This window comes from Agelaius phoeniceus, chromosome 24, assembly GCF_051311805.1.
Source record: "Agelaius phoeniceus isolate bAgePho1 chromosome 24, bAgePho1.hap1, whole genome shotgun sequence".
Classification (NCBI taxonomy): Eukaryota; Metazoa; Chordata; class Aves; order Passeriformes; family Icteridae; genus Agelaius; species Agelaius phoeniceus.
In genome coordinates this window covers 3,265,079-3,279,075 of record NC_135288.1, presented here as the reverse complement: position 1 = coordinate 3,279,075, position 13,997 = coordinate 3,265,079, and the positions used below count along the sequence as shown (strand labels likewise).

At 45.2% G+C, this 13,997-nt stretch overlaps 1 protein-coding gene across 1 annotated transcript in view; it reads right to left on the bottom strand.

The window, feature by feature from the left end:
* Nucleotides 1-5,741, bottom strand: part of DISP3 (dispatched RND transporter family member 3) — a 48,281-nt gene extending 42,540 nt beyond the window's left edge. Inside the window, exon 1 of the mRNA XM_077190125.1 lies at nt 5,426-5,741. The gene's annotated coding sequence lies outside the window, so the exon portion shown is untranslated. The remainder of the gene's footprint in view (nt 1-5,425) is intronic.
* Nucleotides 5,742-13,997: the final 8,256 nt, after the last annotated feature.

Sequence of the window (13,997 nt, the reverse complement as noted above, 5' to 3'; positions counted from 1 at the left end):
GACGGTCAATGACAGCATAACAGACGAGAGAGTCATAAATAACACTCAGCTGGGTGCTAATGCAGGCAGTTGTTGTAGCCCACGCCTGAAGCACACTGCTACCAATGGGAAAATTTACAAACTCACACGTAGTTAAGCTTTGCTGAAACATATCCTGGACGGGGGTCAATGGAAAGTCTTTTGCTGACTTCACTTAGAGCTGGATTAAGCGCTTAGGCTGTCTCCTCCATACTCCTGAATTATTCATGATGGGCCAGACACTGCAATCCATACTCACACTGCACTTAATCTGTCCTTTAAATTGATTTGCATTAGTCTGAGTCACAGGCACCACAGCCTTCCTCTTTAACAGTCTCACTGAAGGCAGCAGAGCTATTCATGAAATGAGGTGCTGCTCTGAAAGAGGAGAGAGGCAGAATCCAGCCCTTAGCAAAGGCAAGGACAGAACTGAGAGGAAATTCACCCTGGTGAAGGTACAAGATGAATGAACTCAGGTAAATCTGTGTTAAATCAATCATTTGAAGAGATAGCCTGTTCTGCAGTATCGTGGGTGTGAAAAATGTTTTTGTGATCCGTGTCAACTGGCAATGAAATCAGCAAATGCTTGTATCTGCTGTGTCAAAAGTGGATCCCAGTTCCCTGGGATAACTACAAAGAACAGTTTTAAAGTTTCTGACTGAATAGGCAAATAAAGCATTGAAATAGAAGAAATACAGTGGAATAAAGAGATGAGATAGCAAGACGACTGATGCTTAGAATAAAATAGAGGAGGTTGTGGTAAAGCTAAAGGGATATTGCAACAAATGCTTAAGTATAATAAAAAGCTTGATGCACTTGACAAAAATCATGTAGCAGACACCAGTGTAAGGCCTCCCTCCAGACGGCCACAAGAATGACAGGAAGCCAACGACCACCTGGAAAGATTGCTGATCCCAGCCTATTGATAGCTGCTGATTTGGACTAACACAAGCACATTGGAAAATTCTTTGTAGGCTTAAAAACAGTATATATATACTCTAGTGAAGTTGTTGTAGTGTGTGCCATGAGTGCAGCAGTGACTCTTCGGCCACCCAGCGCTGCTTGCTTGCTTTCTTTAAAATAAAAGATATGGAATTAAAATTCGGTTTGGCTATCAAAATTTTATATGAATGGGGGGAGATTGAGTTCTAGCAACTAATATTTCATTGCCCAACTTCATCACGAGGTTTGAAAACACATTTACAGAGCCAAAGAAAGTTTTCACACATGCCTTGTGAGGACTGCTTACCTCTCTAAAGAGAGAGAAACAGCCAGGTGTGTGGAAAGGAAGAAGGCAGAGGACATTGTTAAAAATAGGTTAGAAACTGTAGTAAAATAGTTGATCATTAAGCATGTACTGTTAGTTTGGTTGTTATATTGTAAAAGGGGTTAAAAGGGTAGTTATAAGAAATACTGTACTCAGCATAGCATAGAGGACACAGACTCAAGCTATGTCAGGGAAGGTATAAGCTGGATATTAGGAAAAAATTTTTCACCAAAAGAATAATAAAGTACTGGAATGCTCTTCCCAGGGAGGTGGCAGAATCACATCTCTGGATGTGTTTAAAAAAAGCCTGGACATGGCACTTGGTGCTATAGCCTGGTTGAGGTGTTAGGGCATAGGTTGGGCTCGATGATTTTAGAGGTCTCTTCCAACCCCACCATTCTGTGATTCTGTGATAACACACCTCAGCAAAGTGCACCACGAGCCAGCCTGGACAGAACTGCAATGGCCAAACAAGGCCTAAAACCTTCATGCAAATGAAGGATCCAAACAGAAACCAATCCAAGGGACAAAAACCAGGATAAAAAGGGGCTCCTGACCCAGGGAAGCTGAGCCGTTCCCCTGGGACATCGGGGCCATCGCTGCTGAAGGAGCCCCAGGCCCGCTCCTGCCCGGCCCGGGCCCCCTTGCTTTAGGCCTTTCTTTTATTAGAATAAATCCTCAAATCACTTCAGTACCGGGAGCCTGCTCTCATTTTTATCGTACATCTTCTGTTCTTCCTGACTGGCACAAAAGCAATAAAAAGTGCACAAGACTGCCAAAGAAGTGAGGAGCACTCCCTCCTCCCAGTAACCAGGCCCTCAGGCCACACTCCTTCCTCTGATCCTGAAATCCCCTCCAGCTGCTCAAATCACAGATAAACTCTCACCACGGGAGAGCCGATTACCTGTAAGTTTCACCACTAAACCCAAATTTATAGTCTGATACCTCTAAACAAACAATGGATTAAAAAAATAAGCCAATCGAGTAAGTAAAAGGAGAAATATTTTTGCACTACACTGAGAAATATAATGGGGTTTGATTTTTTTAGAATGAATGTATTTGTTCAGTTCTCATTCATGTTAGTTAATCTTGATAAGATTAGAGGATTAAACCAATTGTATGCTAAATACTTTGTGCTGAAGAGAGTTTCTGACAGGATTTACTGCATGTTGGCATGCACAGAAACCACAGCAGCATTACCCAGAGACCCAGCGACTCACAGGGGGACCTGTTCAAACTTCAGACATAAAAATCACATTTTATCCAGATTTTCCACATGCACCAGCGTATGAACTTCTATCCCACTCCAGTTTCACTCGGGCGTATTTATTAAGTACTCATACCCAACAGGCAAGTCTTTGTATAAGCAGCACTTATCTTGGAGCACTGGCATCACAAGAGGATTACAGATGCGCTGTGGCTTTTTTGGATGTAAAATGTTAACATCTTGTGCATACCCTCTCCCTGTGCCAAACTGAAATGCACCCATCCTATCGCTCTCGTGTGATTTGATAACATACACACACATCACAGCCACCCCATAAACTCCTGCAAAATACAGCTTGTCAACAACACTTCATTTGCAGTTCAGAAATTACAGATACAGAAGGGGTCAGAGTTTTCCTGTAACCTAACTGCTTAATCTGTTGGTGTGACAAAGGCATTTGTGATGTTTAATTCATTAATACTGAAAAAAGCACAAGATCTTGGGAGGCACAGCCAAGGACACACTAGATATTAAAAGAATTTTTAGCACCTAGCAAACACATTTCCCCCAAACATCTAAAAACTAACAGCAATTTTAACAGTGTGAAATCCCTCATTTATGTGCCCCCAAATTACAAAGAGCCAGTCAGATATTGCCACCTTGACTCCCTATAAATGCCCTATTCTATGGTAAGGAACCACATGCACAACAAGGGTGTTTGTCAATATAGCTAAAAACACCACACTATAGCCAGTGAGGGAAATCTGGACAGAGTATAAGTGACTTCAGCTTGTGTTTAGGGTTGTGTGTTGGGGGTTTTTCTCTACCCCTGAGGAGGAATTTTCCCTGTACATTGCAGAGACTGAACCGCAGTCATCACCACTGTGGGCAGTTGGAGATTGGGTGATGCTGATGCTTCTTCCCCAATGCCAGCCCAGTTCTCACATATTACACTGTTCCACACTGCTCTGGGCCATTGCTCCCTCAGCTTTCCCCTTGTGCCTCTAGGTGAAAGGGACACAAATGCTGATGGGTAGTTTCCCCTTAAATCATTTTCCTATTAGATAAGCATTCTCTCTCTGTAGAGGAGCATCTTCCCCATGGGAATACTGCAGGTATGCACAGGGGCAGCAGGAAGAAAGGAAGAATGGATCTTTTATCATATTAAGCATTTCCATTCCAGCTTTGTTGTCTTTTTCACCAGCTCAGTTCTGTTTTATTCCAGGCTTAGAGAATCAAGCTATAAGGCTCCAAGGGGTAAAGAGACTAGTTTGATGAGTCTAACCTCTAAAGATGCATCCAGGGTGATAAAAGAAGTGAAATATCTTCCTTCAATACAGTTGTTGTGTTGCTAGGTTTCCATCTAGATACACAGTCTAAAAGAGCAATTAAAGGAAGCTGGTGCTGTGGATTCTATCTTTATCAACACTTCACAAGGTTACTGGTGAGAAAGAAACAAAAATATTGTCCCCAGGCAGAGTTGTTCTGATGAGGACAGCTAGTTTCAAAAGCTTACACAAATTTTCATGGGGAAATTGTTCTTAAAAGCCTGAGTTTCTAAGGTAGCAAATTTTATGTGTATCGGGATGTGGCTTTGTGAGCAAAAGGTCTGTGTGTTTATTTGTCATTTGAATTGCTCTTCCAAAGCACAAGTCCTCACCCCACTCAACCAGTCTGTCTTGCTGCAGCAGACGAGGACATCAGCCTGGTTTTAAAGGAACTTATTTGTACATTAAACACCAGCAGACTCTGCACAGCTGTCAAAATACTATTCTAATCATTGCATAAATGAAGGTTGTTAACCAGCATGCTGCTACGGCTGTGCACAAAACAAAGGTGCAAGAGACACAGGATGCATCAACAGGGCAGCTGCAAAGTCCCACACATGCCTGAGGGACTGGCCACTTCCAGCTTTGTCTGGCCTGGAATTTTTCAGTTTCACTCAGCTCCCAGTCTCTCAAGTGCTCTTAAATTCTTGGGCAGTAGCAACCACCCCTGCTCGTTTGGCTTGGTCATGGCATCACCAAGGAAGAAAGAGAAGAGATTCTTTCCCTCCAGGACAGCGGCTGCTTTACTGGCACATCTTTGGAGACCACCTGAATGGCAAGAGCCATAAGGACCAAGCTAAGTTGGGACTGTTGCTAAGCAATGAAATGTCCTTATTAAGTGGTGCAGTGTTTTTAGACAGGAAAAGTCCATTTCTACACAAGCTGGTATAAAACAGGAAGGTTCTAGTTACGTGATGCTCTCTATATCTTTTGGGCACACAGCAGATGAGGATCCTGCCTGGCTGGACCTGCTAACACCCCTGAGTACGGCCAATACCCCACTGACTGCTCCTCCTCAGGGAGGCTGGCCAAGCCTCCGTGAAGCCAGGGACACAAAGCTCCTCAGTTCTGGCTCCCAACTTTTCCCTCAGGAGAGCAGCCCTGCTGCAGGCGCAGCTCAATCAGCTCGTTATAGAGGCAGCCTCCCGGGAAACGATCTCCCTGTGCATATTCATGAACTATCCACAGCTCCCAGCGAGAGTTGGCTAAACACACAGCTGAGGGGGTTTAGCTGCTGAATTGCCGGGGGGAAGAAAAAAGGGAAAGGGGAAGAAAAAAGGGAAAGGGGAAGAAAAAAGGGAAAGGGGAAGGGGAGAGAGGGGGAGTTAAAATAAAACAAAAAAAAAATCCCCCCAAAAAACCAAAAAAAACCAAACAAAAACCCAAACAAAACAAAAAAAAAAAAAAAAAGAAAAGAAAAGAAAAAAAAAAGGCACGGTTGTCTCTAAGCACTGCGGGACCGGGGAGCCCGACCGATACCCCGGTCCACCCCCCCAGCAGAACCGAACGCTGAGGACAGAGCATCACGGCAGACGGGCTGTGCTCACAGACTCCCAAAACCTCGCAGAGCCCCGGGGCCGCGGAACCGCGGAACGCATCGCTCACCTCGGCCCCGCCGGGCGGCAGCAGCAGCAGCACCGCGGGCTCGCGGCGATGCCGGGCTCCGCTCCGCCGGTGATCGCTGCAGCCGCGGTGCCGGTCCCGTAGCCCTGACCCGGCCCCGCCGCCGTTCCTTGGGATGCCGTTCCTTGGGATGCCGCTCCTTGGGATGCCGTTCCTTGGGATGCCGTTCCTTGGGATGCCGCTCCGCCGAGCGGAAGGGCGGGCGGGCGGAAGGGCGGCCGGCAGCGGCCGCCGCTGTGCCGGGGAGCCGAGCCGAGCCGAGCCGTGCGGTGCGGAGCTGCGGGGCTGCCGCCGCCCCGCCGGGCTGCGGGCGGCGCTGTGGCCGCGCTAGAAACGGCGGATACCAACCATATAGCCCATAAAATCCATATAACCCATATAACCCATATCAACCATATAATCCGTATAACCCATATCAACCATATCAACCGTGCCCCGTGCGCGGCCCGCGGTGCGGCGGTGCCGGGCGGACAGGCAGCCCTGGAGCGGAAAGCAGCCGCACCGCAGGGCCCGGTAGCGCCGGGCAGGGCGGACACGGCGCTCAGGAACGTGCCCCGGTGCCAGCCCGTCCCGGGGAACTCCTCAGCGGAGAGGGCAGGTAACGGAGCGGCTGCGGTCCCTGTGTCCCCTCCGGGATGCGGGTCCCTGTGTCCCCTCCGGGATGCGGGACCATCCGGGACTGCCCCGCCCGCCCGCAGAGGGAGCCCTTGGTTTGCAGGCTGCCCTTTGGAGAGGGATGCTGATGCCTCCTGTGACTGCAGAATGGGGATGGGAGTCCGGCTCTGCCACCACCCCGAGACCGGGGCCGTCTTGGGACGGAAACTACCAGAAACTTTTGCAGCACCTGGCCTGTTAAAAATAGGTTAGAAGCTGTTGTAAAATAGTTGATAGATCGTTAAGCGTGTACTGTTAGTTTGGTTGTTATATTGTAAAAGGGGTTAAAATGGTAGTTATCAGAAATCCGGTACTCAGCATACCATAACACACCTCAGTAAAGTGCAGCACAAGCCAGCCTGGAGAGAACTGCAATGGCCAATCAAGGCCTAAAACCTTCATGCAAATGAAGGATCCAAACAGAAACCAATCCAAGGGACAAAAACCAGGATAAAAAGGGGCTCCTGACCCAGGGAAGCTGAGCCGTTCCCCTGGGACATCGGGGCCATCGCTGCTGAAGGAGCCCCAGGCCGGCGCTGCTCCATCCTCGGCGGGAAGGCTCCTGCCCGGTCCGGGCCCCCTTGCTTTAGGCCTTTCTTTTATTAGAATAAATCCTCAAATCACTTCAGTACCCCTTGCTTTAGGCCTTTCTTTTTATTATAATAAATCCTCAAATCACTTCAGTACCCCTTGCTTTAGGCCTTTCTTTTTATTATAATAAATGCTGAAATCACTTCAGTACCAGGAGCCTGCTCTCGTTTTCATCAGGCCAGTGCTGCAGGTCCAGCCCATCTTAGAGCCAGGGCTTTGGGAAGGATTCATCATGAGTACACACTGGTGCCCTCACTGCTAGATAAATGCTCTATACAGGAGATAGCTATGTGTGTTAAGTGGTAGAAATATGCAGCAACAATCCCTGAATTAAGTAGAAGTCATTAAATGTGAGCCAGCAAGGCTTATTAATTAAGGTGGTAGAGAAAATCTTTTTTACATTCATACTTGGCTCTCATGGAGCCAGGCATTCTGCACAGCTGGTCATCTGGCTTGCTCTGCCCTTGCCTTGGCTTTCAGGAGATGGACTCCCATTGTGATGGATGAGTAATGCCATGATTGACTCTCACAATTAACAGACAAATATCATGTATATAGGTTAAGAAAAGTGTTGTAGATTTATAGTTGTGTTTTACCCCCCTTGTGTTGTTATCAAGAGACAGCCAGGGTTGGGACATCTTGGAGGGCTGGCTTGTCACTATGGAACACATGACCTTCAGTCAGGATTTGAGGAAGAGATCACCACCATTAGACAGCAAAGAAGGGGTCAGAACAGAACTTTGGACAGAACTTTGGTTAAAGGGTTAAAGGGTTAAAAGGCAAAACCTCGATTGTGTGGGTGAGCACATGGTGGGGAAAATCCTTTGCTCCTGTGCTGTAACCTTTTCTCTATTCAGTCTTTTGTTGTATTTTTGATAAGGTTTAATCAACCTTTCTAAAGTTATAAAAAGTGAGTAACTACTTCTCACACCATCTCTGGTAAAGACATCTCTGAGTACAGGGGCTTTGCATAGTGTTGACAGATGGTCTCTAACTGCTGTGCTGGATACAGTGGTTTTGCATTTATTTATTTTGTGCTCTCCTGGCTTTGGAGGCAGAGAGAACAGTGGTCCCCACATCCTTGGCCTGTTTACTGGAGTGTTACTGTAATGTGGACTCCTGCAAGAGCAGGATTGTGTTAGTAAATTGCTGAACAACTACCCAATAGTAATGGCCCTTAATCAGACCACATTACAGAGGTAATGTACCCTAAGCTTGTTTTGCCCTATATTCTCACTTATTTGAGTGTTGATGGTGCTTAGGGAAAATATCTATTTTCAGACAGATTTGTTAGGTCAATAAGAAATAGAAAGCAGCACAATATAAAACAAACCCATCACCTGAGGCTGTCTCCAAGTGAGCTGTGTCAAAAGCTCTTTCTGATGCATCACCCGAAGTGAACAGTGTCCATAAAACTAATAAAGCCATATTACTATATATTTCTATGTGTTGTGTATTTTTATAAACCTCAGCCCTGACCTGACCAAGCAAAATATCTTCTAGCTACCACTGATTCAGGCCTGAATTCTAATTTCCACCCTATTATTTCTTACTCAAGCAACATTAGTACTCAAAGATTCTGTTAAACATTTCCCAGATGCAGGAACAATCACTTCCCCCCAAAAAGCAGAGGTGAAGGCACACAGCCAGCCAGCCCCCTCTTTTATTGGATAACATTTCTCATCTATTTCCTGAGAGCCAGATGGCACCATGTGAACATCAGTGAGCTCAGGAGCCTCCAGCCACATCAGGAGAAGGCAAACATGTCCCAGCCCTGCCAGCAGCTGCAGCCCACGCTGCTGTGGGAAGCTGCCTCTGCTTGGGCATGCATGACAGCAGGGCTCTTTTGCATAAATTTACATGTGGAAACCTAAATCACCACTGCTGACAGGTAAAACACTGCCACAGACATCTTTCATGAAAAATCCTTTCCTTAGGATTTTTTCCTCCTGAGAAGCTGAGAGGCCTCAGGAACAAAGTGTAACCAATGGTTATCTGCTGCTGTGGAATGCAACAGGTGCAGCTGGGATTGGGCTCATGTGGTTGTTTCTGATTAATGGCCAATCACAGCCCAGCTGGCTCAGACAGAGAGTCCGAGCCACAAGCCTTTGTTATCATTCTTTCTTTTCCTATTCTTAGCTAGCCTTCTGATGAAATCCTTTCTTCTATTATTTTAGTATAGTTTTAATATAATATATATCAAAAAATAATAAATCAAGCCTTCTGAAACATGGAGTCAGATCCTCATTTCTTCCCTCATCCTCAGACCCCTGTGAACAGGGTCACAAAACACTACAATTTTGAAGGTGGGAAGAGTATCCCCAGTCCTGGAGCTTGCTGGGAAAGAGATCCTTCTGCAGATTGCCATAGGGGAAGAAACAGATGTAACAGTGTGTCCTAATCCCCTGCTGTGTGTGGAGCTTTTTCCTTGCAATTAGGAGAAGCTAATGGTTTGATGGAAGTTATTTCATGAAAAGGCCTTCAGTGCACTATTTAATGGAGTTTCACCAGCGTTCCCCAAAGGCTTCCAGACTGCATTAGTATCCCACAGCTCACACCCTTGCCAAAAACCCTCAGCCTTCTTCTGCCTCTGCCCTGTGTCTGTGGAGTGTAGGAGGATGGGGACAGCAGTGCTTCCTGTGCTCTTGAGTCTTGAAGCCCCAGGATGTGATGAATATTCACAACACAAACATTAGCAATAAGTATTGTGCTATTAGGACAAAAAATGTATTTCAGGCAAAAAAATGTGGGAGAGAAAAACTGAGAGATAATCTTCATTCCTGGGCTCCCAGAGCTACTGAATAGCATTTTCCTGAGCTGTAACTGGTGTTTTCTTAAAATGCAAATCAGTCTTGGGTTTTTGAGAGACATTGTGAAAAACCCCAAAAAACCAAGCCCATGGAGCAAAGCTTGATTGTATTGTAATCAGTGTGAGATTTGCAGAGCTGCCTCTACATGCCAGGGATGTACAGTGGATGCAGGCCAGGGACTTGGGAAGCCCTTGTCCCCAGCTGGATTCTGCCCCTGACTCATTGGGTGACCTTGAACAAGACATCCCTTCCTCTGGGGCAGTGTGGTCATAGAGGACAGAGGGGAAGGGGGAGAGATGAGGCATTTCTGTGCCTCCTGGTGAGGTCATGCACTGCAGGCCACTCTCAGCTAGAAGACAGCAGAACTAACAGAGCAGCTGCTTTCCTGCAGGGCTCAACAGGGTGGTGTTGCCTTGTTCTTAATGCTCTTCCTCTGGCAGACAGTGCTCATCCTTTCCTATTCTTTTTCCTATCCCTATTCCATAGTTTATCTTTGGATTGTGGCTCCCTTGTGTCTTTCTACAGAGCTGGTCCCCTCCTGGAGCCCCAGCATCTGTAGAAACCCCCCTCTAATCAACTGTTCAGCTGTTCTTCATGCCCACCTGTAGAGCACCTAATTCCATTTTCCCTGCCCTCCAGTTAAAGAACTGTCCCTAAAAAGACTTTACCAAACAGATCACAGTAGAGCTGAACATAGAAGGGGAGACATAATTGAAGTTTTGGTATAGACAGATTTCCTTCAAACTATTAATGGTATAAACATAAATAATAACTCTCTATAGAGGGGGGACAGTCTGAGGCACATCACGGTCTGGTGGACACCTCTGTTCTTTTGTTCCTGGACCTCCAGGATCCACTTTGGGTTCTTGATTAAGTTTCTCTGGTTATTTCCACTTTGGCTTTCCTCTACCCTTCTTCCCTCTGTACAGCTGGCTGGTGGGTGGCATTTGAGGAGCCATTTATTTGTTCACTGTTGCCTCTTCTTATCATCTGCTTTCACCACACTCAGCCCCCAGTGTTAGTGTGCTCAGAAAGGTTAATTGGTGATTTCTAAACCTGATCCTTCAGAGAGATGTGTTCTGCCACCCACAGCCTGCACATCCCTCCTCCCATTCCAACCACACTGGCTCCCAAGTACTGCACTGAAGGAAGGCTGCTGAATCTGGCATTTAGAAACTAAGTTCACTCCATAAGGTCACATCAAAGAGGCCAAAAATCACAGTCAGCCAGAACTAACCTCCACTTACTGCTCAGGAGAGAGAATATTAACTGGTAAAGCAGAGGCAAGGAGTGCCAAATCCCATTACCTGAGCTCCCCATCAACACCATGGAGTGAGAGCTGTTACCTGAGCTCCTGGACTGGATTTTCATCAGCAGAAATGCCCCAGCAGCCACCAACCTTCATGTGGCAGAAGTTTCAGGTCCCCTCAGCTGATGTGTGTGTCACAGACACAAATCACTCAGAGTCTTCTGACACATTCCAGAAATTATTTCTCTGATGAATACAAGGTGCTAAAGGGGGAGCACATCTTGAAGCAGTCACACTGGGGAAAAGTCAGGGCATTCCAATAATAAAAACCCAAAAACTTCAAATCCAGAAGCCAAAAGGTAGGTTTTAAAATCCATATTTAAACCTCTAACTATCAACCTGAAGCTCCCATTACATGTAACATAATTTGTGAGTACTCAAGGCTTTTAAAACTTGGTCATTTATTTCCAGATATGAAAATATTCCTATTTACATAAAAACTTCTCAGAAAATGTTCTACATTACCAGCAGAACATTTCAGCTCTTCACTGGAAACACACATTTTTAAGAAGCACTGACTGGAACAAAAATATATTAGTTTAAACTGAAATATTTAGAGTTTAGATATTCCTTTTTGAAGCAATTAAAATGTACTTAAGCAAAGCATAATTTTTGACTCCTTCTCCACCAGACATGCAGTGCAGACAATCAGAAGATTTTGCATATTGGTAGCAGCACTAAAAAAGTACTTCTGAAAATCAGGTGGGAGAAAAGCCTGCTCCAGGAAGGCAGAACAGAATAAGGAGAATAAGGGGAGGAGGAGGAGAGGAACTCAAATTAACCTATCCATACACTGAAGGGTGAGCACATACCCACTGCCCCTTTGGAAATGTTACCAATCTCTTTTACAACCCCTTTTACAATGTAATAACCAAACCTTTCAACAATTATGAACTATTTTACAACAGTTTCTAACCTATTTTTGACAGAAGTTTTAGAAATATCTTTTGCAGCTGGTTTTGGTGGTGTGCCCTTATTTACCAACACAGTGTTATTAGGATAAATGTAAAGTGAGAAGCATAAACAGGGAAGCAGACAGAAAATACACAGCCAGGAAAAAGCTAAACAGTACATAAAGCTAGACTGGCAGATTGATAAAATATTCTTAGGTAAGAAACAGTCTGAAAGACAGGAAGATGGAGAGAGAGATTAAGAGTTGAACTTAATACTTCTGTGATTTATTTGCATTAAGCTCAAGCAGTGTGTGGCTGGGGTTTTGCTTGTTTGTTTTGCTTCCCTGACTGCCTCAGGTGCTGGCAGAGAATTGTTTTGATGAAGCTGCAGTCCATGGAATGTTTTGGAAATTCATTATCCCTGGAAAAAAATTAGGACCATTTCATAAAATTCTGGAAAACTTCTTCAAGTTCTGAAACTCCAAAGAAAATGAGATACATGGGAAGTGGTCTGGCCTCTTCCCTGTAGTGAAAGTCCAGGTTTGTCTCCTCAAAGCCTCAAATAAGATGAGAAACTACCAGCAGCTTTCCCACTGTGCTTCACAGGAGGACATTGTGCAAATTATGGAAATTTTGTTCATCCAGCCATCCTGCAACAGATGGCAAAGCAGTGAGAGTGGCCAGAGCTGGTGGGTGGCATGGATGTGTTTACTCTAATATGCCCTGAGATTAAAGTGCCCATCAGCAGTCTGCTACATTCATTTATTTATAATGATTTCCTATTTTTTCCTGCAGTTATATTTCAGAATTGCTGTTATTTAGATATCTGTAAGAATCCAATAGAGCTCACATGACCCTGACCCAAAGTAGGGCATTCAAGATCCCTTGCAGGATCCCCCTTGTAATCCAAGCCCAGGCATCAGGCTCTGGGATACTGAGCCCCTTGCTGCCACAGACAGGACCTGGCTATTGCAGAACCTCTTCTGCCATGATCAGGCTGCCTAAAAGAACAGGTAGGAAAGTGAGAAAGCAAGGAAATATGTGGGTATAGGAGAGAGAATACTCAGAAGAGAGAAAAAGTGTGAAGGAGATGGGTGGGGGAATTAAAATAGTACAACAGAAGTGTCTGTCACTGTCGTATTTTCTGAAAAATCCCCTTGCCCAGGATTTCTTCTCCTGGGAAGCTGAGAAGCCTCAGAGAAAAATGAAAGCAATAATTATCTGATTGCTTCTCCTGTGTTTTGCTGCTTTGGAATGTGGCTAGAGATTGTTTATCCAACATGTGAATTGTTTTAACTTAATGACCAATCACAGTCCAGCTGTGTCGGGACTCTGGACAGTCACAAGTTTTCATTATTATTATTATTATCTTTTAACCTTCTGTAAGTATCCTTTCTCTATTCTTTAGTACAGTTTTAGTTTAGCATTCTTTAATATAATATAATACCATAAAATAATAAATTAGCCTTCTAAGAACATGGAGTCAGATTCACCCTTTCCTTCCTGCCACAGGGGACCCCAAAAATACCACAAGTGTCATAAACAGGAACACATTCCCAGTTCTAAAGTGATTTTAGCTTTTATTACAAGGCCTAAGGCATAGGGGGTCCATGGACAGAGCAGGAGCATTCCTGAGGAATGAGGAGGCTGCAGAGCCAGTGCTGGATCTTCTTCCTTTTGAGCAGGGATGTTCCCCATGTTTTAGGTACAGCAGCATGTTCTCACTGACTTGGATGCCTCCCCTTTATACCATTTTTTGTTCCTTTGGATTGGTTTTTGTTGGGATCCTTCATTTTCATGGAGGTTAAGTTGCTGATTGGCTCTTACAGTTCCATCCAGGCTGGCTTGTTCTTGCTTGGGGTGTGCACTTAATACAGTAAGTTAAATACTATATTTCTTATAACCACCCTTTTAATCCCTTTTAAACCCTTTTTAAAACCTCTAAGCATCAACCTGAAACTCCCATTACATGTTACATAATTTGTGAGTACTCAGGGCTTTTTAAAACTTGATCCTTTATTTCCAGACGTGGTTTGTTAGGCTTTCCTAAACCCACAGACTCATTACCCAGCTCCTGTTTCCAGGGAGGAGCAAGTGGGTGAGAGCTCCCTGATGTGAGTCCAGATCTCAGCCAAAGGCTGACAGGCTGTCACTGTCTCCTGCTGTGCTGTTTGAGCCAACACTGCCAGCCCAGTTGGGCCCTCCTCTGCCCCTCAGCCTGGATCCCCCAATGCTCCCTATCTCCAAGCAGCTTTAGCAGAGAATTTCACTCTCTGGTCCTGTAATGAGCTGCCCAG